The 24,756-nt window shown below is 45.7% G+C and overlaps 1 protein-coding gene across 1 annotated transcript in view; it reads left to right on the forward strand.

Annotated features, from left to right (window-relative positions):
* The first annotated feature begins 8,177 nt into the window (after positions 1-8,177).
* The window catches only part of Cap2 (cyclase associated actin cytoskeleton regulatory protein 2), a 129,117-nt gene continuing 112,538 nt past the window's right edge, over positions 8,178-24,756 (forward strand). The window contains exon 1 of the mRNA XM_076859239.1: positions 8,178-8,334. The gene's annotated coding sequence lies outside the window, so the exon portion shown is untranslated. The remainder of the gene's footprint in view (positions 8,335-24,756) is intronic.

Consider the following 24,756-nt stretch of genomic DNA (forward strand, 5'->3'; position numbering starts at 1 on the left):
CTTGGCCTCCCCACCTCCCCCTGAGGGAACTAATCCTGTATCCTCTGTGGAAACGGTCATGACCTTCCATGATGCACTTCCCAAGGGGGACAAAGCCGCTACGCCTCAAGACCCACCCCAACCACCTGCTTTTGCCTCTGGAACTGGAAGCAGACTCAAGCCCAAGCAGGGCCCAGAGGTGGGGTAGACAGTGTGACCCACGAGGAGGTGTGCTTCTCTCCAAAGGAACTTCTTGAGAAGTTTTCTAATTGATACAAGCAGAGGTCTGGGGAACAGGTATGGGAATGGATTTTAAGGGTATGGGAAAATAGTGGGAGGAACGTGAAATTAGGCTGAATCGATTGATATGAGTCCCTTAAGCAGAAAGTCTAGACTTAATGTAGTAGCTGATAGTGCAATTGTTTATTTGGTTGGTTGGCTGACAAATGGATCAAAAGATGGCCTACTGTGAGCTGGGAATGCCTGACCTCCCTTGGTTTACTGTTGATGGAGGGATTCAGAGGCTCAGGGAGACTGGACTGCTGGAGTGGCTTAGCCACGTGAGACCTTCTCCACACTGCGAGGGTCCAGAAGATGTGCCCTTCACTAGGACTTTAAGGAACAGATTTGTGAAGGGAGCCTCGGCATCCTTGAAGAGCTCTGTCATTGCTCTTCTCTGTTTGCCAGAACTTACCGTGGGAGCCGCCATCACTGAATTGGCAAACTTGAATGATATGGGTATAATTGGATCCTGGAGGGGCAGGGGCCAAGTGGTGGCTCACAGCTGGTAAAGGCAATATTCTCTGAAGGCTGTAGGTGATCCGAATGTACTGTTTCTTCCCCTGCCAGGGTTCATGGGTCCAGGATGGAAATGAGAGTGGAGTGGTACCACTCACCAGTATCCCAGTGACCCACTAACAGATTTTTTTTTTTTGTACCATGGATTGAACTTGGGGCACACAACTACTGAGCCACATCCCCAGCCCTTTTGGGTATTTTATTTAGAGGCAGGGTCTCACTGAGTTGCTTAGGGCTTTTCTAAGTTGCTGAAGCTGGCTTTGAATGCACAATCCTCCTGCCCTCAGCCTCCTGAGCCACTGGGATTATCCACACCCAGCTCACTAACAGGTGTTTTACTTCCTGTGCCACAACCTTATGTTCTGTTGGCCTGGAAGTCTTAGTTCCAGAGCGGGCAGTGCTTCTATCAGGAGGCACTTCTGTCAGATCCCTTTGAACTACAAGTTAGGATTTTCCCACGGCCACTTTGGGCTCCTCCTGCCTCTGAGTCAACAAGTTAAGGAGGGAGTTAACCATGTTGACAAGGGCGATGGATGCAGTTGACCAAGGGGAAATTGGACTATTCCTCCACAGTGGAGGCAAGGAAGAGTTTTCTTGGCATGCAGGAGATCCTTTGGGGCCTCTCCGTATTGCCGCAGCCTGTTATCAAGGTCACTGAGAAACTGCAGCACTCCAGTCCAGGCAGGATGACTAATACCCCAGACCTTTCCACAATGAGGGTATGGGTCACCCCTCCAAGTAAGGACCAAGATCCGCTAAGGACCTTGCTGTGGGCAGAAGGAATCCAGAATGAGGAGACGGTAGTTATAAATACCAACTACGGCCATGTTACCAGTTATAATTGTCATGAATATTTCTTTCCTATTTTGTTTAAGAATATTTGTGCATATGTACACTCATTAAGCAGATATCTTGTTTTTTTCGCCTCATATTCTTTCATTATGTAACATTTATTAAATGTCAGTATTTGAGGGGAAAAGCTACATGATAGTATTTGAGGTATGAGATGTTAGAAGAGTAAAGTAAGCATCACTCAAAAACTAGGGAAGAAATGAGAGCCTTTGGGTTGTATGTGAGATAATTACGTCATGTTAATCAGGATTGTGACCTTGTTACTGTGTTTATTTGGAGATTAAGGATGATTTAAAGAGACACGGTGGGGTTATCAATTGACAAGGAATGGACTCATGACGGTTGATTTGGATTGACAACTTGATTGGATGGAAGCGGCTAGGATTTAGAGACTCCATGGTGTGTCTGTGAGAGCGTTTCCAGAAACCATTGGCACGTAGGACGGCAAACTGAGTGAGGAGATCTGCCCTGAATATGGCGGCACTGTCCAATAGGCTGGGGTCCCAACGGAAGAAAGTGGAGGAGGAAGCCCCTGCAGACCAGACACAAGCTCAGTTCTTCTTGAGTGGGTGTGTTGATGCTGCTGCCATCTCCTATGGATGCTGGACCCCAGGTCCTTCACTCTTCCAAGGTGGACTCTCCCCAGAGACTCTCCAGGGAAATTCCAGACTGTCAGTCTCAGGCTGAGGCTACATCATGGGGTCTTTTGAGGCTCCAGCTCCTTAGACTGATTGATCAGCTACTGGTTTTCCTGTCTCTCCAGCCTGCAGACGGCCTTCGTGGGCACATCCTGTACCCCACTGTGTAAGCCAATCTAATAAACCCCTTTCACCATCACACAGTCGTGCAGATACGTCCTGTTGGCTCTGTCCTCTAGAGAACCCTGACTGATGAGCAGATCACATGCCGCAGCCATGAAACTCCTTCTGCCAAAGGAGTTTGTATTTTGCAGAAAAAGGGTAAGACTGTCCAAATCTCGTGAACTTGAGAGTATCACTCACCCGCCCTTCCCTGCCCTCCTCTCTACACAGCTGACCCTGAGATATAGAGTCAGCCCTTGGTGTCTGTGGTTCTACAGCCATAGATTCATCCAATGTGGATCAAAATCACAAGATTAAAAATTGTGTCTGCACTGAACAGGTACAGACTTTGTTTCCTGTCATCACTCCCTAAACAATGCAACTACTAACAGGACATTTACATCATATTAGGCATTAGAAGCAACCTGGAGAAAATTTAAAGTATGTGCAAGATTGTGCCTGGGTCCTATGCCACTACTATGCCATTTAATATAAGGACTTGAGCTTCCTGGCTTTGGGAATCTGCAGGGTCTGGGAACCAATCTCCTGTGGATGCCAAAGGACAGCTGTGTGAAGTTCTGCCACTTTCTTTTTCATCCCTGATACATCCACACAACAGAAGTGGAATATCTGTTTCTGTTTCTAGGTTGACTCTAGGTGATAACACAGAGAACGATACTCAGAGATCTCATATTGGGAGGCTATTTGTGATACTATCAGTCATTAGCTTTCTGTTTGTTCCTAGTTGTTTCCATAAAATGCAGTAATTCAGAGCACAAACCAGACTGCCGCATTCCAAATCCCACCTGATCATGGGCTATTGTGATCTTGATCAAATGACTAAACCTCTGTGTCTCTTCTTTTATAAAGTGAGGATAAGGGCCTGGTGTGGTGACATACCTCTAATTCAAGTGGCTCAGGAGGCTGAGGCAGGAGGATCACAAGTTCAAAGCCAGCTTCAGCAACTTAGCAAGGCCCTAAGCAACTTGGCGAGACCCTGTCTCAAAATAAAATATTATAAAGGGCTGGGGATGTGGTTCAGTGGTTAAGTACCCCAGGTTAAATCCCGGGTACCAAAATAAATAAATAAAGTGAAGATAGGAACAGTACCCAACCTGTAAGGTGGAGAGTTAGCACATATAAAACGCTTAGGACAGAGCTTGACAAGTGATAAAGGCTTGGTAAGTTTTATTGATCACAGTGGTTCCTTGGTATCCATCCATGTGGGTTGGTCCTAGGACCCCCGTGAATAAAAAAAATCTAAAGATGCTCAGGTCTCTTGTAGTATTTGCACATGACCTACACACCTCCTGCATGCCTTAGATCGTCTCCAGATTACTTATAACACCCAATACAATATAAACAGTTTTATACTGTATTGTTTAGCGAATAATGGCAAAGATTCTGTTGCTATACACTACAGACACATTTTTTTTAAAAGATGCTTTGGTTCCATGGTTGATTGTGTCCTTGGATGTGGAAACTGGATATGGAGCGCTAATTGCATTTTTATCCTGTTTGCTCAGTACCGTACCCACAATGTGTGGAACACAGATCACTGACTTTGTAAAATAAATGTTCTTGAGTCAGCTGATAATAAAATTACCTACTGATCAGTTTCCACTGTGGAGTTATTAAAATAAGACACAAGTTCCCCTAATACACTGGTCACATGTTCTTCAGAACCTTTGACTCAGAATAGGTGTGTTTGTGGAGGCACATCATCATCACCATCATCCTGTCCCCCTTAGCGACAAGGAGAAGCTTCAAGAAAGAATACTGTGTCCATTGGCCATTTTCCATTGGCCAGTCAGAGACCATCCCAACAAGGCAGGTGGGATCATGGTGAGGCAGCAAGAGCCAATAATCTGGTCTCAGTAATTTCAGCAGCCACATGGGAAGAACAGGTTTCTCAGATTGGGCGCCCTCCATAGCCTCATTTGGAATCCAGTGACCCATTCTCTCTTCATGTGCCAATGTGGCCACTGCTTAGCAACAGGAGTTTATTTGGGTTCATTTGTTCCCATTCAGTATACTGCTTTAGGGACAAATTTTTCACCAAGCCCACCCAGATGGTTAGCCCTCCCACATGTCAGACTGATGAACAGGTACTCTGGGACTTGCTATGTTTTGAATGCATGTGTCCCTCAAATTCATATGTTGGAATCTAAAACTCAGCGTGATAGTGTTACAAGGTGAACTGTTTGGGGGCCCCATTAAATCACGAGTGTGCTACCCTCATGTATGGAATTCGCATGCATATAAAAGTGGCTAAAGATGGCACGCTAGTCCATCTTCAACCTTCATGTGAGGGCGCAGCATCAGGGCACCACCTTGGACGCAGAGAGCAGAGTCTGTCTGCTTGATCTTAGGCTTGTCAGCCTCCCAAACTGAGAAATGAGTTTCCGTTATTCATAAATTTCCCAGTCGGATGTATTGTGTGATAACAGCAGACAGACTAAGACAGGATCTCAGTAGATTCTGGGAAGGAATCCTAGAAGGCTACCTGGTACTCCTATAAGCTTTGTAGACAATGAATTTTGAGGTCCTGGGTTACCTTCTCTGTCCAGATTTTAGAAAAACCTGTTCATAGGAAATAGTTTATTCAGAAGTCTTATGCTACGTGAAGAAAGGCAGAAGAACAACTGTAGGACCACTCCAGTGTTGGGTTCCTCCTCTTCCCCATGTGTGCACTGAGTGGTCAGCTCTTAGAAACAGCCCTGGCTGGGTGAAATTGGAAAGTAACCCACAGGGGCAACACAGTGAAGGGGGAGAGACCCAGGATGCAAGAGTAAGGGTCCAAGTGGAACAAGAAAAGAATATTCTTATTTTGACAAGGAAAGGGACATCAAAATAAATAAATGACAGGGAGAGGAGAGGAGAATTTTAAGGTAGAGGGCAGAGAAGTTGGAGAAATAGAAATTAATATTGGTTTCCTCGTACAGCAAATAAAGAGATCACCCTCCACGGAGACAGGCAGGCTCTTGCTGGAATCTCAAGGAGGACTGACGGTCATAGAAAAGTCCAGTATCTTTTCTATTTTCCACTTCCACTGCCTTCAGAACTGATCCTGTGAAACAAACATGCTCAATGATCCTTATTTGTCAGCCCTGAGATTTTTTCTTGTGTTTTTTTTTTTTGGGGGGGGGGGATTGGGGATTGAACCCAGGGATGATGTACCACTGAGCCACATTCCCAGCCCTTTTATTTTCTATTTGTGAGACAGGGTCTTGCTAAATTGCTGAGGCAGGGGTTGGGGATGTAGCTTCGTGGTACAGCAGTGGTATAGTATCCCTGGGTTTATGGTCAACCTTAGCAATTCAACAAAGCCCTAAGTAACTTATCGAGACCTTGTCTCAAAGCAGGGATGGGCTTGGGATGTGGCTCAGTGGTATAGTATCCCTGGGTTCAATCTCCAATCCAAATATAAAATCTCAGATTGTCCTTCACAGGTCTCATCCTTCATCACCTCTTCAATATTGTCCCTAATGTTCCATTTTTTTCTTTTTGTACCAGATATTGAACCCACGGGTGAGCCACATCCCCAGCCTATTTTATTTCGAGAAGCATCTTGCTAAGTTGCTGAGGCTGGCCTCAAACTTGCAATCCTCCTCCCTCAGCCTCCTGAGCTGCTGGGATTACAGCTGTGCACCACTGAGCCTGGCTTGTTCCTTTCATCTTGAGTGTTCTTCTTGCATCATTCACTCTTTTATTTTGTGTGGGGTACTGGCGATTGAACTCAAGGGCACTTGACCACTGAGTCACATTCCCAGCCCTGTTTTGTATTTTATTTAGAGACAGGATCTCAACTGAGATGCTTAGTGTTTCGCTTTTGTTGAGGCTGGCTTTGAACTCTTGTTCCTCCTGCCTCAGCCTACTGAGCTGCTGGGATTATAGGTGTGCACTGAGCCGACCATTCACCTTTCATGTCTCATTTCTTCTTGAAGACTCAGTTCTTAACTCCACAGGAAGCATTCTTTGATCCCGAGTAGTAGGAGCAACCTCCTTTCCTATACAGCCACAAATACTGCTCTAACTTAGGATGTGATTTGCAATTTTCCTTGCACTGTGCTTATTTTTATACTCTCCACATCTTCCTATTATGTCATAAACTTGAAGACAGAATTTTGCCTCATTCAACCTTATTCTCCACAATACTTCATACTCCAGTACGAAATATACAGTCAGCCTCCTATATCTGAGGGGTTTGCATCTGTGGATTCAATGTATGTTGGATTGAAAATATTTGGAAAAAATTGTAGCTGTACTAAAGGCATTCAGACTTTTTTCATGTCATTATTCCCCAAATAATACAGCATTGCAACTATTTGCAGAGTATTTACATTGTGTTAGGTATTAAAAGTAGTCATGAGATGATTTAAAGTATAAGAGAGAACTATATGAATTATATGCAAGTACTGCACCATTTTATATACCCACATGGAATCAGAGTAATGACCCTATTTAGCTAAAGGAAATACTCTATTAATGTTTATTGAAGCTAATGCTTAAAATTTTAGCCATGGATGTTTGGAAGTTTCTGGTTATGGTCCTGAACAAGTTGGTTGTTATTGACATATTACTTTATGCATATGCATTCCTGGAACATAAATCCACCCATCCATCCATTCATTCATCCCTGTGTTATTCAGTACAAATTTATTGAATATCTAATATATGCAAAGTATGTGCATCATAGGGTTGGTGTTGGCTGACCTTGTGTAGTGTACCCATTCATCAAGTACCCATTCATCAATCCAGTACCCATCCATCGATGTTTATGTCATGTTGTTTACCTGTTTTCCAAACAAAGGGGAGCAAAGAGGCACAGCACATCATCATTACTAGCCAAGAGCAATAAGTAATAGGAATGACCTTCACTTAAATTATGACCTCTTGGGTCAGAATAAGCCTTGTAATGCATAGAACTGAATGAGACTTGGTTTTAACGTTGACATAGAATTCTCGCTTTTCAGAGGTTCATTTTCATGTTTGTTTGGAGACTTTCTTTAAGAGGACAACAATTACATTCCTGCTGCCCCCCCACCCCAAGCAATTATTTTTCTGGCATTCATTCAACAAAGAGGTTCAAGTGCACTTTTTCAGATTGAAGTAAACTCCAATGAAAATTGAAAATCAATGCTTTCCATCTAATAACGTTAATAAAAAAAAAAAGAGGAACACGTCCAATTTTGTAATTATAATCCATATATAAAAAGGGACGTGGCTACAATATCCATCTTAAGAAGTAGGTTGTTTTTAAGTAATCAGGCAATTTTGTAAAGTTGCTGTATATATAGTACTTTAAAAAGAGAGTCGTTCCAAGACACACGTGCATCTGACCCTGATGCCCCGCTAAAAGGTTGGATAACTGCTCCTGTCCACAGCCTTTGTCCTTACATTGCGGATGGGAGGGGTGGGGGCCCAGGCCAGTCTCTTGCTCCCTAAGGACCCATTACCCATTGGGGACCCAACCTATCTGTGCCTCCTTCAGCCAGGAGCCTCCAGATCTTTCCAGACTTCCTTGCAACACTCCCGATGCAGTGGATGCCTGGCTTTCGCAGGCTGGCCTTGGCAGCCCGTCTCCCTCGCGCGCCTCTGCCGTCCCCATCTCCCTCTTTTCTCCCACGGCCCATCTGCCCCTCCTTCCCTCCACCCCCTTCCTCGCTGCTCCCCTTTATTTCCACTCCTCGCCCTGGCGCTGCGCTCGCCCTCCCCCTCGGCTGCGCTCGGCTCTATTTGGAGCTCCCGGAAGCCGGCGACTCTCCCCGGGAGCAGCGTGACCGACTCCCATTCAGGGGGGAGGCGGCAGCGGGAGGAGCAGGGGAGGGCCGGCGGGCGGAGGGTGCCGGTGGCCGCGCACGGCTTGGCATCGCGAGGACCGGACCCCGGGGCGCCGGAGCAGGTAACCGGGGCGCCGCGCGGGCAGGGGCGGGCGCAGGTGCCGGGGCCCCGCGGCCGCGCTGGCCAGTTGCGCCCCCGGCCGCGGTGGGAAGCTGCGGGGTCGCGGCGGCGCGCGGGGAATAAAGGCGGCGCGGGGTCTGCGGGCTGCGGGCTGCGCCGACCCGACCCCGGGAGCGGGGCGCGGCGCGCACGGCCCATCTGGGTCAGCACACGGTGCGCTCCGCCCGCGCCGCCTCCTCGGCCCCCGGCCCCGCAGCTCCGGAGGCGGGTGCGGGCGGAGGCGGGCCGGGAGCTGCCGGCCGCCGCGGCCTGCCCACCCGCAGCCGCCGCAGCCGGGGCCGGTCCAACTTTGGGGGGGTCTCGCCCACTCGGATCTGACGCTCGTGAGGCTCGGGGTGGGGTGGGGGGTGTCCTTGAGATGGAACTGACCAGAGCCACCCCGATCAGAAAGTGCTGGAAAGAAACCGACCTGGCCTCCCTCTCCGCAGAACCCGACTTGAGGCCATGAGTCACTTGTTAAAAACGCCAAGGCAACTGAGGCATGGAGCGACGGCGCCGAAAATGTACCCCGCAGCTGCTCTCGGACTGCTTAGGGTAGAGGGTTGTCGGTAAAAGTAGCCGCCTCGTCATCACTCGGAGGGCCAATAACCGGGCGTGCAGATGGGAATCTTTATTCTCATCAGCACCACAGATATGCTGCAAGTTGGGGCGATATTTGAATTCATGCCTTCTTTAAAATGAGTGAATGTAGGTGAATGCATGTAGGATAGTGAAGCTGGGTTAGGTCCAAACCGCCAAGGTGAAGAGGAACGCTTGGCCCAAAGGTCAAGGACCTTTGGCTACGTGGTCGTGACTGCAGAAGCCTGTGAGACTTAGGCACCACCGCTTACCGGAATTGTTGGTGGAGCCTGTATCTCTTCTGCTTGTCCGAATTTCTTTTAATTTAAGGAATGTGCCTTAGAATGTTTGATAAAATGTCTAGGTCCACTTTGGGAAGGATTACAACCTAAGTGTGATCTTTAGGGTAATTTAGAGTCTAATTAGACTGTAAGCATATTGAGGGCAAAGAGGGTGTGGGGGTGGTATAACAGTCCACAGAAATTGACTCAGTATATCGTGAATAGGCAGTAAAAGTTTGTGTAAATAATCAGGTGAATAGATTTAAGTGTGACTATGACTTGATAAGACTGTATATTTGCAAGAAAAGCCTATTTCTTCATGGATCCCCAAATCTAAAAATCCTTAATAAAATTAGAATCAAGGGGTCATGTAACTATTTACTAAGGATAATGAGAAGAAGAAGCTGACTTTGAGAAATCATGAAAATTACCAAGGTGCTTTGCTAATAGGAAGTAGGTGTTGGCTGTTCTTCTTTGAAACAAGAAATAATTTAACTTATTGAGTAAAAAACCAGAGAGTACATATGTTGGCTTTGCTGGCCATGTGGATTCTTTAGTAATGATGAGTTTTGCTATCATAGGTTGAAAGCAGCCAAAGATAACATATCAGGGAATGGTGCAACCTTGGTTCACTTTATTTGTGGATATTGAAGTTTGAAAGTCACGTAATTTTCACCAGGAATGAAATATTCTTTTTTTTCCCCCAGGCATTAAAAAAAATGTAAAAATACTATTCTTAGCTTAGGGGAGGAGGGAAAATACACAGGAGAGGAGAGGAGAGTAGGTTGGTCCTGCTGGCTGGACTCTGCCTTCCTGCCACCCTGAGTTAGAAAGGAACCTTTTGAAAGGATTAATGGGCTAGATTTTCTAAGTGCCAAAATTATACCCAAAGAGTTAAGTTAAACACCTTCAAGAAGAGCATTAACTTATTTTGGGGCATTATGGTCTTTCGTTTTGAATATTTAACGTTATACAAGAAGTTTTGTTTTTAATTCATCAATTATATGATATTTTATACATAAAAATAATGTTAATATGTCTATGTAACCTAGGAACATTATGTTCAAATGAACACCTACGAGCCCATTACCACCCATCACCAGTTTAAAACTAAGGCTTAAGAACTAGATCGTTTTGAAAAAAATAGCTCATCGAGTGGGAAGAAATATTTAAAAATCATATCAATGAGGGACTTATATCCACAATATATAAAGACCTATTAAAACTCAATAATAAAAAGATAAGTAGCCCAATTTAAAACTGGACAAAAGATCTGAATAGATATTTCTCCAAAGAAGATATGCAAATGACCAATAAGTGCATGAAAAAAAATGCTCCACATCATTATTCATCAGGAAAATGCAAATCAAAACTACACGGCATAACTTCTTGATCCTGGCTGACAGCAGTCATAAAAGGGGAAGGTAATTAGGAGGGTGGGTGAGGGAGGAAGCACTGGAAGCCTCAGGCACTGCTCAGGGGAGCGTAGCATGTTGCCTTCACTTTGGAAACCAGTTCAGGTTAAATGGTGTTGTATGACCTTCCAATTCCATTGTAGGTATGTATTCAAGAGAAATTAAAACATGCCCACACAAAAACCTGTACGCAGATGCTTATAGCAGCACCATTCAAAATAGCCAGAAGACAGAGGCAACCCACATGTCCATCAGCTGATGAATGGTTAGATAAAATGGACTCTGTCCATACAATGGCATATGATTCAGCCATAAAAAGGAGAGAAGTGCCGCTACATCAGCAGGGGTGAACTTTGAAAGCACCATGCTAAGTGAAAGAAGCCAGTCACAAAAGACCACACACTGAATGATCCATTCAGGTGAAAATGTCCAAAGCAAGGACATCTATAGAGTTGGAAAGTAGATTAGTTATCCCTTGGGGCTGGAGTTGGAGGTGGGTTTCTAAAAAAGTAATAAAGCTGATAGGATTTCTTCCTGAGCTCATGAAAATTTTCTAAAATTGACTGTGGCGATGGTTGCATGAGTCTGTGAATGTACTAAAAATAATTGAATTGTACACCTTAGGTGGGTGAATTGTACAGTATGTGAAAAAAACAGGCCAATAAAGCTGTTAGGGAGAATAGAGGCTTGGGGGAGAAAAAACTGGGCGCTCGCCAACCTGGCTGCACCTGTGTTCCTCCCCCGGGTCATTCCCCATGTCCTTGCCAACCCTGCATTCTGTGTTAATCATTCCTTGCTCTAATTGTGAAACAGTTTTATGTCATGTACGAATTCCTGAACAACATATGTTAAGTTGGTTTTGATTTATAAAAAAGTAATATATCATCTCACTTTTTTTTTTCTTTATCTTTTTTCCCTTTTGGTCCTGGAGATTGAAACCTGGGTGCTTTACCCCTGAGCTACATCCCCTTTTATTTTAATTTTGGGGCAGGGTCTTGCTGAGTTGTCCAGGCTGGCCTCAAACTTGTAATCCTCCTGCCTCAGCCTCCTGAGTTGCTGGGATTACAGGCATGCACCACCTCACCTGGCTAATCTCGCTTTCTTTAAACTCAATGTTAAGCTTTTGAGGTCACCCGTGTTGTTATTTGAAGTTATATAATAAAGTTTGGCAAATATTCCATCATTTATTTAGCCGTTCCCCATTGACAGGCATCTGAGTTGCCGCCTGTGTTTTGCTGTTTCCAACAAATGCTGCTTTCAAAGCGCTTTCTCTTGTCCCTGGGCAGGACATCTGTGGGAACGTGAAGATGTCATATATTTTACTGGCAAAAAACCAAAGGCTGTTTGTCTGTCATTTTCCATGTTGCTGGTGTACACCTTCGTGTTCACTCATCTAACCCAAGATGAAGTGACTGGTTCTGAGAGTCTTGCTGCTGATCCATTTAAATCCCAAATCTAATGTGTTTACTTTTTTTTTTTTTTCGGTCCCAGGGATTGAACCCAGGGATGGTTATATTCGTTTTGAATATTTAACGTTATGCAAGGAGTTTTGTTTTTAATTCATCAATTATATGATATTTTATACATAAAAGTAATGTTAATGAGTCTATGTAACCTAGGAAATTATGTTCAAATGAACACCTACGAGCCCAGCCCACATCCCCAGCCCTTTTTAATATTTTATTTAGAGACAGGGCCTCACTGAGTTGCTTAGGGCCTTGCTAAGTTGCTGAGGCTGGCTTTGAACTTGTGATCCTCCTGGCTCAGCCTCCTGAGCCGCTGGGATTACAGGTGTGGGCTTAGTGCCTGGGTCTAATATGTTTTCTGATGTCTTAGTGGGAAAACACTAATCTAAGATTCACAACTGAGTTCCCCACTCTGGCCTCGTAACCCAGTCACTCATGAGCACCTCCTTTTAGACGGCGTAGGTTTGGGACAGACAACCTTATGAAATCAAAGGGGCTAAGCTTCAGGCAGGGTACAGAAAGGGTCACTAAGCTTCACTAACACATTCCATGTATTGTGAACCTTGCTGCAGCCCAGGATTCTACTGTGATTTAGATTTGCTGTTCTGATAACAACAAGCTGATCAGTTATTTGGGCAGCTTCTGATTCAGGCCATGAGATTTTGCAGTTTATTCAGATATGATGACTTAGGAAGGGGGGGGGGCGGGGAAGCACCCAAAGGCCAGAACAGGCCATTATAAAGCATTTAAAAGAATTTCTTTTTGTTGTGAGAAGAGACACACAACATAAAATTCAGCATCTTAATCGTTTTCAAGTATACAGATTTCCAATGAAAATGACTTTTTTCTTGTGTTTAGTAACTGTTTGACCAAGTCCCTTCACATTGTTGTGCAGCTGTCAGTACGGTCCCCCTCCAGAGCCTTGTCACCATCCCAAGGTGAAGCTCTGTGCCCATTTAAGGCCAGCCCGCCTCCTCCTCTCCCTCAGACCACTCCACTCTCGGCCCGCCTGAATTTGCGCGTTCTGGGTTCCTTCGTGCAAGTGATGCCATATTCCACCTTTCAGTACATGAGCTTTTTTGTCCAGAGGAATTTTGTCTTGTTTTATTTTTCTCTTTATAGATTCTTTTTCTACTCAAGGAAAACATGGCTTCTTCTCCCAAGAAATTATTTAATAGTTTTCCCCCTCTTTAAATCTCCAGCCCGACACAGAGAGAGACACGGTAAGCTGCCTAAAAGCAGAACTTTTGACTATTGAATGGGGGTCTTCAGGTGCCCTGTCTAGTAACTGGACATCTGTCTAAGAGTCCTGGCTTCTCATTGGCCTCTTTGCCAAGTGAAGAAGGTCCTGCTTCATATAGTGCCACACTCTCCGATGAATGGTTGGACTGGGAACATTTTGAGGCCCCCCGAGTCTCCAGTTCTCAGAATTTGAAGGCCATTCTGTAATCTAAAAGTCTGTTTTAAAATCTGCATTGATGGGATGGGATACTAAAGGGCAGGAGGGGTCTGGGAGGCTGAAAATGGAGGGGAGGTGGTCTCAGTGGCAGTGCTGTGAGAATAACCCTGCAGAAGTTGAAGGCCAGAGACGCCAAAGGCAGATCGTGCCTGGACAGCATTGATGCCTTGTGTCTGAATTTGTGCACAGTAGAGTGAGAAAATAACCTCTGTCCTTCCATGTGCAAATCCAGAGAAGGTCTGAGATCTATTGATTACTTATTCATGGTCTCGATGTTGAGTGAGCACTCCGTGCTCAGCATCTGTCACTGGGGACCAAGAAATGCACATCAGTGAAGGAAGATGCTGTGAACAGAAGATGATATCTGAGCCAGAACCTAACTCGAAAGATCTACGCCAGTGATTGTCTCCATTCCTTCCTATCTTGTTTCCATTTAGAAGACTTCCTGGGTTCTTTTGAGATAAGTTTATGATTTTACTCTCTGGCAATGAAAAGCGGTCAAATTGGGCCCTACCAAGGAAACTGGCCAATCAGGATTTCCAGAAGCAGGTTACGTAGACCTCTAAGCCATGCGTGTTAGGTGTAGTCCTGACTGTCTGCTGCTTCCAAATTTATTTCCTTTTGATATTTCCTGGAGGACTGGGGTCCACCCTCTGCCGTCCTCACCAATCCCATGTGTAATTCTTCCTTCACATTGGGGAGGGGAGTTTTTGACCCTTGTTGGTTCTCCCCAGAACTGTCCTGGCCTCCATGCCATTCGGGGGGGCTTCATCTACAAGCCAGTCCTGTGTTAATGTGGGTGCTGTGGTCAGTGAGCCAGCAAACTGTCTCAGTGCCCTTTGAATGAAATTTCCCTTCTGAAATACATTGAGAAACCCATGACCTCAAATCCGAACTGCACAGTAACCCCAGGTGACCCCGTCAGGACTTAGCCCCCCTGGATCTTTTCTTCTTGACGTGTTTCTTGGTTTCGCCTATTGATTTTCTACAAGTTACTTGATTGTTGGTTAAAGGCGATTCAGAGAACCCTGTGACCCTGCTGTATTACTAGTTGGCACTCCACTGCTCATTACTACCCACCTCACAGTGATGGGTCACCTGATAGTGGAGAAGTGGACCCGGAGGTGACCCCGTGCACAGGGGCCAGGCATGTGGGGCAGTCCTGCATTATAACACCACTGACCCCGTCCTTCACTCCCTTCTTCCCTCTCAGTAAAGGTGTTGTTAATCCATCCATGCCTGGTGCTGACTGAGTCACCGCCCCAGGCAGTGACTCCTGATATTAAGCTTCAAGTGGGTGGCATCCGGGATGGGTCATGTTGTCACCTTAGCAAGGTGAGACACTTTTCATGCTTCTTGCTCTAGTGCACGTGCACGTGCCACACCCAACGGCTCCCCGAGCTGCGTGAACACAAGTGTTTTGAGAAATTGTCCCCCTCCTCATCTCCTGCCTGCACGTTTCCCTAAGACCCACCCTCCTGAGTGGGCCTGCAAGGGGCAGTTGCTCGCCTCCTTTCCCAGACTTACCTCTCTTACCTCCATGGCCCCATCCCATTTCTGTCTCTAACCCATGCTGGTAACTTGTGTGGCCCAAGAGGGTGAATATCTACGGGGTGGGAAGAGCAAAAAAGGGAGGGCATTTCAGAATATTGAGTTTTGGGGTGAGGAAGTGGATGATTCTAATGCTTAAACGGAGATCCTTTTGCAAATCGTGGGTTTTCTAAATCCTTATCTGAAAAAAACCAAGCAAAACGGTTGGTCAATCTGGACACATTGTAAACTGATGTAAAAGGTTAAACATTAAAACAAAATCATGACTCTCATACAAATAAAAATGAACAATTGAAAACCTACTTTTAAAACAAGAGTCTGAATCAATCAGTTCAAAGGAAACCACTTTTTTAAAGTATTTTTTGAGTTGTTGGTGGACTTTATTTTATTCATATAAATAAATATGCAGTGCTGAGAATCGAACCCAGTACTTCACACAAGTGAAGCAAGTGCTCTACCACTGAGCCTCCACCCCAGCCCTCAAGGGGAACCATTTTAACAATATTGGAATGGAAACTGGCTTCTTTCAGTGTGAGGCTGAAGTCCGCTGATCTTACTGGATAAAGGTTTTTTGTTTTGTTTTTGGTTTTGCGTGCATATAGATAGTAGCTATTTGCCTTATTGTCAGTTTTTCACAGGTTGACTTCTGTCTCTGTAGAGTTGTAATAGCCTAGTTGGAGGCAGTGAATGGCTGGCATAACCCAGGTGGATGAGCAGGTAGGTGCTCACCAACTTTGTCTTTCCTGATTTATCTTTACACTGATAATTAAAATAATCTTCCGTATTTTACCATCATGTGATCTTTAGCGTGCAACTCAGGAGGCATTCAAAGAGTTGAATGGCATTTTTATAATAATTTTTTCTCTTCCATCTGCATTTACGCTTCCCACCCTTACACTGATATTTTAAAACAATATGAATCAAATCGAGGCCCAACCTTGACCCATTCTCATAATAAGTACACTTATCCACATATGCATAAGATACTTGAAAAACAAAAGTGCTCAGAAGAGAGGGATTTCCAATAGAAATGACTTTTTACTTGTGTTTAGTGACTATTTGTTAAAATTTGTGATTTGTGTTTTGATAAGCTGGGTTCTAATAATAGTAACAATGGTATCAGAAGAACTTTAAAAGATACTTTTACCATGAATTAAAATTGAAATTGAAACAGGTATTTTTGATACAGAAAAGTACCGATAGGGCAGTGAGTAAAGGACCTAAAAATATAAAATACGTAAAATGAGGATGAACTTCTGTAAGTCAAGGAGAAAGAAAATGTAAGTTCAAGGGGAAAGTAGAATTCTGCACAATTTATGACCATTAAAGAGCAACCTGCCCATGTATTCTTTCAAAATGAATAATGATGATTTCATCGGATATATTCCGATGAGTGGTAAAATCATTTCTCTATTACATGTCAATATTTACAGGGTGCTGGCAGTTATATCCTTTGCAACTATTCATATTTTGGCAAAAAAAAATATGTGTCAATCTAAAAATGTGTAACAGGGTTTCGCAAAATTCTTTTAGGCTTGATTCAAGTAAAAATGTGAGAATTCTTATGATTTGCCCTGCCTCTTCCTGATTTCTGAGCAAAAATTGAGGATCCATAAATGTGGAAATCCTTTTATTTATTTATTTATTTTAATTGGTTATGCATGACAGTAGAATGCATTTTGACACATCATACATAAATGGAGTATCAGCTCTCATTGTACATGATGTAGAATCACATGGGTTGTGTAATCATATATGCACATAGGGTAACAATGTCCTATTCATTATACTGTCCTTCCTATCCTCATATACACTCTTCTCCCTTCACTTCCCTCTGTCTAATCCAAGAACCTCTATTCTTCCCTAGCTCCCCCCACCTTATTGTGAATTAGTATCGGCATATGAGAGAAAACATTCAGCCTTTGGGTTTAGGGGATTAGCTTATTTCACTTAGCATGAAATATCCATTCATTTGCCTGCAGATGCCATGATTTCATTCTTCTTTATTGCTGAGTAATATTCCATTGTGTATATATACCACCTCTTCTTCATCCATTCATCTGTTGAAGGGCATGTAGGTTGGTTCCATAGTTTAGATAGTATGAGTTGAGCTGCTATAAACATTAATGTGGCTGTGTCAATGTAGTATGCTGATTTAAGTCCTTTGGGTATAAACCGAGGAGTGGGATATTAGATCAAATGGTGGTTCCGTTCCAAATTTTCTGAAGAATCTCCATACTGATTTCCATAGTGATTGCACCAATTTGCAGTCCCACCAGCAATGTATGAGTGTACCATTTCCCCCCACATCCTCATCAACATTTATTGGTGCTTGTATTATTGATAATTGCTATTCTGACTGGAGTGAGATGAAATCTTAGAGTAGTTTTGGTTTGCATTTCTCTAATTGCTAGAGATTTGAACATTTTTCCATATACTTGTTGATTGATTGTATTTCTTCTTCTATGAAGTGTTTGTTCAGTTCCTTAGCCCATTTATTGATTGGGTTATTTGGTTTTTTTTGGAAATTAGTGCTCTATGTGAGGTGTGTGTGATAAAGATTTTCTCCCATTCTATAGGCTCTCTCTTCATGTTATTGACTGTTTCCTTTGCTGAGAAGAAGTTTTTCAGTTTGATTCCATCCCGTTTATTTTTTCATGTATTTTTTAGTTGTCATTGGACACAATGCCTTTATTTTATTTATTTGTTTTTTTGTGGAGCTGAGGATCAAACCCAGGGCCTCACACGTGCTAGGTGAGCTCTCTGCCGCTGAGCCACAACCCCAGCCCTCCCTCTCATTTATTGATTCTGGGTTTTACTTCTTGCATCTTAGGAGTCTTGTTAAGGAAGTCAGGTCCTAGGCCAGCGTGGTGGAGATTTGGGTCTACTTTTTTTTCTGTTAGGCACCAGGCCTCTCTTCTAGTGCCTACGTCTTCGATCCACTTTGAGTCGAGTTTCATGCAGGGTGAGAGATAGGGGTTTAATTTCATTTTGCTGCATATGGATTTCCAGTTTTCCCAGCACCGTTTGTTGAAGAGGCTGTCTTTTCTCCCATGTGTGTTTTTTGGTTCCTCTGTCTACCTTTTTGGCTTGGTCCTGGAATGATCCTAATATTAAATGAATCAACTTACTTATTGACATAGTTCTAGTGACTCCTTGTTCTGCCAGACTTAGGGGGGACATTTGAAAACTAAAGGTACTTATGAAACCTGCCAAAAGAGGATGCTGGCCTGTTGAAGTTTATTTATTTATTTTTGGTGGTTATAAAGTCTTACTTGACTCCTCTTTATTTTTTCCCCTTTGGCCACACTCATTGTAAGGCTGTGTGTGTGTGTGTGTGTGTGTGTGTGTGTGTGTGTGTGTGAGAGAGAGAGAGAGAGAGAGAACAAAACAGTGCTATTTGGATCTGTGAATGTATGTCTTTCACCAATCTAGAAGCTATTGCTTCCTCAAATATGTCTTCTACCTTGATTTCTCTCTCCTCCCCCTGAGAGTCCAGTAACATTAATATTAGAACGTTAGTGTGGTCCCACAGCCTTTCAGACACTGTTAATTTTTTTCAGTATTTTTTCCCTCTGATCTAAGACAGAGGTAATAGTATCATCAGGTTTACAGACACTCTCCTCTGTCCTCTCCTGTCTGTTATTGAGCCCATCCAGTATATACTTTTGATCGTAGTCATTATACTTTGTTATGTTAGAATTTGCACTCGGGTCTTTCTTGTGGTTTCTGTGTTTCTACTAAGAACTTCTGTCTTTCCATTCATTTCAAGAGTGTTTGTCTTTATTTTCTCAGTCATAGTTAAAATAGTTTCTGTAAATCTGTCTGACGATCCCAGTGTCTGCATCATCTACTGATTATCTTCTTTCTTGAGAATTGGTTGTGTCTCTCTTTTGTCCCGTGCATGTCAGATATTTTTGGACCGTGTGTTGGACCTTGAGTGTTATATTGTGAGATTTGGGTCCTTTGGAAAATGCTCGAGTTTTTGTTTCACCGGCCAATCGCGGCCGTTTTGTTTGTATGCTGTGGCAATGGTTCCAACGTCAGTTCCATTTCCAAAGCTTTGCTGTGTGGCTTTGGGTCCCATGCATGCACTGTTCAAGGTCGGCCTGGGGCTTAGCTGTGGTTTATGAGGTGCTTTGGTTCTCACATGCACAGCTGGGGGACGTTCCTGGGACATACACAGAATCAGAGCAGCCCCTTCTCCAGCCCTCTCTCTGGGTCTCCCCCACACTCCTGCCCCCACTCCCTGGGCACTTTTTCCTATTCTTCTGGCCAGAAAAAAAAAAAAAAAATGGGTTTCTCTTGCTGTGTTAGTTGTCATGCTGCTGCAGGGTAGTTTCCCCAAGTTTAGGACCATCCATCCTGGGGGCAAAGCGGTCAGAAAAAACAGCAGGATTCTCCCCATGCTCTGGACCCCGAGGCACCTCCTCCCCATTCGTGGCAATAAGACCAGGTTTCTTTTAGGAAAACTTATCGCTGCCATGCAGCAGCTGGCCACCTGACCTCGCAGTTCAGTAAGTGGCCACCCTCTAGAGAAAAATGAAATCAGAAAGCAAAGCAGAAAACCTGGACTCCCCTGGACTCTCTTCTGTTTACAGGGGCCCCTTTCCAGTCCTCTGGCCAAAAAGAGGGGGTTCCCAGAGTTATTTGCTTCCCGCCCCCCTTGCACAGTCCCAGGTTGATAACTGGAGAGAAAAGAGGAGACCAAGAAACAGAAACGTTTCTGAAAGCTGAAAGTCAAGGGCACCATGGCAGAGTGGGACCAGGGCCTTCCTGCTTCCCCAGCCTGGCGGGAGGCGGAAGGGCAAGTGGGCGGGTGGGGAAGAGAGAGCTCAGAGGGGGCTCCTTTGACCCTTCCTGACAACCAGCCACCTTTCAGAGGCTGCACCTTACCCTGTTAGAGTTTTTGCTTATCTTCCTTTTTCCTGTTTTGGTACTGGGGATTGAGCCCCGGGGGCCCTGCGCCACTGAGCTGCATCCCTAGTCCTTTTTGTTTTGAGACAGGGCGTGATGGTTTGGATGGGAGGCACCCCCCCAAAGCTCACCTGTGAGACAACCCAAGAAGGTGCAGAGGAGAAGGGATTGGGCTGTAAGAGTCTTCACCCAATCAGTGAATGGATCCCCTGATGGGGTTGACTGGGTGCTGGCTGAGGCAGGGGGCGTGGCGGGAGGTGCTGGGCTCTGGGGGTGTGGCTTTGGGGTACAGACTTTGTATCTGCAGAGTGGAGTCTCTCTGCTTCCTGATCATCAGCTGAGCTGCTTCCCTCCACCACACTCTTCCACCATGATGTTCTGCCTCACCTCCAGCCCTGAGGAATGGAGCCAGCCTCCTATGGAGGCTGAAACCCAGAGCCTTCAAATAAATTTTTCCTCTCCTATAATTGTTTGGGTCAGATCTTTTAGTCACAGCAGCAAAAAAAAAGCTGACTAGTTCTCCGGGTGTCTATTCAGACAGTGATATTTTATGATCACAATTCCTTTTTCCTCTCCTCTTTCTACCTTCTTTCCTGTTGGATGTTGAAGATTCCATTTTTAGCTCATCATGTGTGTAGTCGGTCTGTCTTCTTTATTTATTTAACTGAAGGCATTTCACCACTGAGCTACATCCCCAGCCCTTTTTTATTTTGAGACAGGGTCTCACTATGAGGTTGACCATGAACTTGTAGTCCTCTTGCCCCAGCCTCCTGAGTAGCTGGGACTATGGCCATAGGTCACCAGGACCACTTCCTGCTACAGTTTGGCTCTTAATGTCCCACAAAGGCCCGTGTGTTAAAGGCTTACTCCCCAGCTTGGGGCTACTTTAGGGAGTGGAGCCTAGGGAGGAATCTTCTGATCATTCAAGGTGTGCCCTTAGAAGGAGATACTGGAACCCTGGCCCCTCCTCTTCCTCTTTCTTCTTGGTCTTAAAGTGAATCGGCGTCCACCACTGGGCTCCAGCCGTGATGTGCTGCCTCACCCAGGCCCTAAAACAATGGGGACAACCGACCAACCGTGGAATGAAAACCTCGAACACTATGAGCCAAAATAAACCTTTTCTCTTTTTAAGTTGATTATCTTAGGCATTTTGTTATAGTAATGGAAAGCTGAGACCCTCCCTCCCTACTGGGTCGCTTTTTCAAGTTGGCTTCTTCTCCTTAGTTCCTCGGCTCCTGCTTGTCCTTCAGAATCCAGCGGTTGCTTTTGCATTCTGAAGGCAGTTCAGGAATAGGCTGATGTGGGCCTGCTCCTTCTCCTTCTCCCCTTGTAGCCCCCCCTTTTTGATGACTCCCTTCATTCCTTTCCCCTCGGTTTCTCCCACACCCACCATTTATTCTGTTCTTTCCCTTTTTCCCTCTTTCTCTCTTTCCCCTTTGACTTTGGGTTCCCAGGTCCAAAGAGCAAAAAGAAGAATCTCTTAGTCTTTGGGGTCGCCCACAGCACTGTTTAAACACCCTGTTGAAGTCGTCATTTGAAATCAAGCATAAAAATAGACCCAGGAGGCTGGAAGCATGGGGCAGCAAGAGGGACCAGAGGACCTGACACCCGGCTGCTTCACGTCCAGCGAGCACACTCCCCCCGGGGTGGAGAGCTCCGCCTAACACGGGCCCAGCCCCTGGGGCTGATCCGTAGGTTTTTCTTTTTCTTATTAAAGAGTTGTGGGAACTGTTATTCAATTACGCATTAATCTTACGAATGCCATGGATTATGGGATTAGAAGGGCTTTCGGCAAACCTTATTAGTCACTATTCTAGAGAGACAGGGCATTCTTATGGCTGGATGGCAGGATTTAATAAATTCGGAGATCTCGCGTCATGTTGGGAGAAGCGACTGACCACACAGAATGATGTCCCCCGGTGTCTCCAGGCAGCAGTGACTCCGCAGGGGTTTGCTCGTTGGCAGGGTCTCCGCAGCGTGGTGCGTGAGGGGTCATGGCCGTCATGCTTGGGGATGGAAGGGTTGGTGACACGTGAACTATAACTCATGGGTGCCAGGAGCTGTGGGGCGTCCCGAGAGAGATTAGAATGACGACACTGAGGGTCACTCTAGTTCACAAAGTTCACTTCTCCATCTCCTTTCATCTCCCCAAGAACCTGGCGGGGGGGGGTGCTTCTTATCATAGCTGTGTTCCAGAGGGAATTGCAGATGGCCCCCGAGCTGCCACCTGTCACCTCATGCCACTGGGGGCATGTCACCCTCATCCTCCAGCGCTGACCTGCTCCTCTTCATTTCCCCCCTCTTGGCATCGCCTCCCTGGAAGCAAGACGTTGAGGATACGTGGTATCCACTGAGGAATAGAATGGCTGATTCAAGTGAAATAGGTGCTGAACTCCCAGTTTCTATTCCACACCCCTTTGCGGCCCCAGCAGTGCAGGAGGTCCATGTTCTTCATATTCTCACCAGCATCTGTTTTATATCGTCTTTCTGGTTGTCTTGTTATTGAGTTGCAAGAGCTCTTTATATATTCTGAGTACAAGGGAGCATTATGGTCACTTGGTGGAAGGAAAACAGGCTGTGTGTGGTAGCCTCCCCACCAGCATCTCTGTGGCTCTTCTTTTCTCAGTGCCAGAGTGTGGCCCTCGGGGGCCTCTGAGAAGCAGCTTGTTGACCTCTACCTCCTCCAGGGCATAAGGGCCACAGGGCAGAGTGAGGACACAGGTATAGAAAGAGCTTCCCAGAGAGCATGGCACTTAGAGAGGGCCACTGAGGGGTTAGAGAGAGCTCTTTTTTGGTGAAGGCTTCCTACCACACATTTAGCTGAGAGCTCTCTCCACTTCATGGTGGAGGAATAGGGGAATGAACTGTGATTTGTGACTCCATCCTGACTCCGCTCCACCACCCAAGGGGGCACAGAGCCAGCCTTCTGGACATGCGTGGGCTTCTCCTGGCCGCAGCTCCCACTGGGCTCAGTTCCCTGTGGTCTGATGTCCGGATGGGCTGGCTTGACCCCATAGCTGAAGCGTCTATTCCTCAAGGAGATCTGGGGGCCCTGAAGGTGCAGTCTGTCCCACCCTGTCGTGTAGCCTCAGGGGCTCAAGCCACAGCTCAGAACACGTTCACATACAATTTTTCTTAATGAGTGAAGAATAAGAAAAGAATTCACTGATTGGAAATAGGGTAACTGAGACTCGAAAGGTTAAATAATCTACCCGGGGCGCCCAGGAGTTACGTAGGCTGTCGGTGAAGGATGTGGGTGAAGATTCTTTGATCTCAAAAATGCTTTTTCTGCTTCGTCAAGGGACAAGTCCTCGTCTGGTATCTTCAGAGCTTTCAACCCAGAGCAGAATCATTTATACCACAAGAGCAGCCAGGCATGGTTCTGAGCCGCGATCCCACCAGGGGGAGAGCCCACGGGCTGGAGGGGCCATTTCCCCACCTGGGGGTTCAGTTTGCCTTCCTGGCTTCCACTCTGGGTGGGTGGGTTGATGGAGAGCACAGGAGGATTGCCCCTGATCCGCGGGACTCTGCAGGTCCTCTGGGAGGACTTGGGGTTTGCGGGATGGCGCAGTAGTGCCAGGAAGGACAGTGGATACTGAGGACCCCGGCCCAGAGGTCTCCCCTGTTCTGATCACACTGTCTAAAAACAGAGTCTTGAAACTTTTTTTGGCAATAAAATAAAAAAAAAAAAGAAAACGGTGGCAGTGGAAGGTAGCTTTGCATCAATGTCTCAAAACACTTGAGGTGAACACCTTTGGAGGAGAAATGGTTGATTTGGCTCGTGATTTCCGAGTTGTCAATCTGCAGTTGCTCCGCCCTGTTGCCTGGGGCCTGCGGCGGCCTAGCAGGTCCTGGTGGGGGCACGTGGCAGGAGAGGCTGCTCCCATCAGGGAGGTGGAAGAGAGAAGAAGGGGCGTCCCCATAGCCCTTCAAGGGCACACCCCCAATGACCTCACTTCCCTCAGTAGGCCCCACCTCCTGAAGACATCACCAGCTCCCACTGGTGCACAAACTGGGAACCAGGCCTCCAGCAGGGATTTGGGGAGTCGTCTCAGATCCTAACTAAAGCAGCAGCCGTGTTTGCTGTTTGGTGAGAAGCCAGCTCCAGAAGTGCTCTGTAGGAGAGTAGGAGTGAGCCAGCAGGGTCTGCTCTCATCTCCCTCCCGCCACAGCGGGGCAGGAAAGGTATTTCAATCAGCCCCAGCCTCTTAAACATGAGCATCATGCTTAGCCCAGGGTGGGTGCTGACTGGGTGAAGACGTGGTCCCCGAGCTGGCCAGTGGACGGTGGCTGAACACCATGATGGTTGTTTCTCCCATCCGTCCCCTAAGCCTGGTTAGAGTAGTGAATCCCAGGAGTGATGGTTTCCTGGGAAAGAAAGGCAGTCATTGATACATCATCGAAAATGAGTACGGTTTGATGGTAGTTGAACAAATGTGTTTGAATTTCAGTGCCCTTCCAGAGAAACCACCCTAGTGACTTCATTTTTGCAGAGTTCTCCTATGAACCAGTTGCCTGCACTCACTGTGAGAAAAGGTTTGAGGGTCTTCGATTTCCTGTTCCTTCCCGTCTTTTCCTACTTAATCTTAGACTCGTGGTCTTCAGAACCCCTGAATCTGATTCCTCCTTTGCCATCTTGGATGGCATCTTGGACCTGGTGAGCAGGACTCGGAACCCGCAATCAGGAAACCTTTTATTATTAACATGAAAATGTTT

The sequence above is a fragment of the Callospermophilus lateralis genome, chromosome 6 (assembly GCF_048772815.1).
Source record: "Callospermophilus lateralis isolate mCalLat2 chromosome 6, mCalLat2.hap1, whole genome shotgun sequence".
Lineage (NCBI taxonomy): Eukaryota > Metazoa > Chordata > Mammalia > Rodentia > Sciuridae > Callospermophilus > Callospermophilus lateralis.